The 822-nt window shown below is 40.0% G+C and overlaps 1 pseudogene; it reads right to left on the bottom strand.

Annotated features, from left to right (window-relative positions):
* Positions 1-247: 247 nt before the first annotated feature.
* LOC114668282 (uncharacterized) lies at positions 248-412 on the bottom strand (annotated as a pseudogene).
* Between the last annotated feature and the right edge of the window lie 410 nt (positions 413-822).

Below are 822 nucleotides of genomic sequence, written 5' to 3'. Positions count from 1 at the left end.
AGAAACTGGAGCCAGGGTTGTTGAATCCATTCTTTGTCTTATCTTTCTAGTTGGAGGTTCTCTGCAGTTGAGAGATGAATCTTTCAGGAAGATGTCGGCTCTCTTCTTTGTGGGCGGAGCTATACAAATTAGCCTCCACAAACTTTTTTCTTCTTCTTTATTTCTTTTCTGTTTTCTTGGTTTCAAATTCTTTCAACTTGGCAAAAAGTGGTGGACTCAGCCGACCTACTACTGTTCAGAATCAAGAATTAGATAGCCGTAAAAACAGCTCCTGTTTTTCCTTACTGACTTTGAGAGCAGTGCTCTCAAGGATTAATATTGCATGCATGATCCAAATAGCACACCAAGTGGCTCTCCGCTTTGATAAGAACAGATACTACACTTGAACTTAGCCAAAAGACCGAGAAGCGATAAAGATATAATGACATTATTCTAAATATAGTGGCATCTCGCTAAGATTGCAGAGCTGCTATCATGAAGGGAAATCAAAAAGTAAAGGAAGTTTGAAAATAATGCAGTAACTGCAGCGTATAGAAGCTGACACCATACATCACATGTGCAATGGCTTATGGGTAGGTTCACGCACAGTGAAGTACTCTGCTGTTAATTCTAGTTGAAGCCCGATATAATCTGTGCACAATACCTTATGGGTAGTTCAAACACGCAGAGTGTAAAGTGCTGAAGTAAACTCCAGATGAAGCTCAATACAACACGTGCGCAAAGGCTTATGGGTAGATCAAACACACACAGCATAGTACTCTGATGTAAATTCTAGTTGAAGCAAAACATAACACGTGCGCAATGGCTTATGGGTACTTCAAA

Source organism: Erpetoichthys calabaricus, chromosome 17, assembly GCF_900747795.2.
Source record: "Erpetoichthys calabaricus chromosome 17, fErpCal1.3, whole genome shotgun sequence".
Taxonomy (NCBI): domain Eukaryota; kingdom Metazoa; phylum Chordata; class Cladistia; order Polypteriformes; family Polypteridae; genus Erpetoichthys; species Erpetoichthys calabaricus.
The sequence above is the reverse complement of the archived record's forward strand: the minus strand, read 5'-3'. Positions and strand labels throughout refer to the sequence as shown.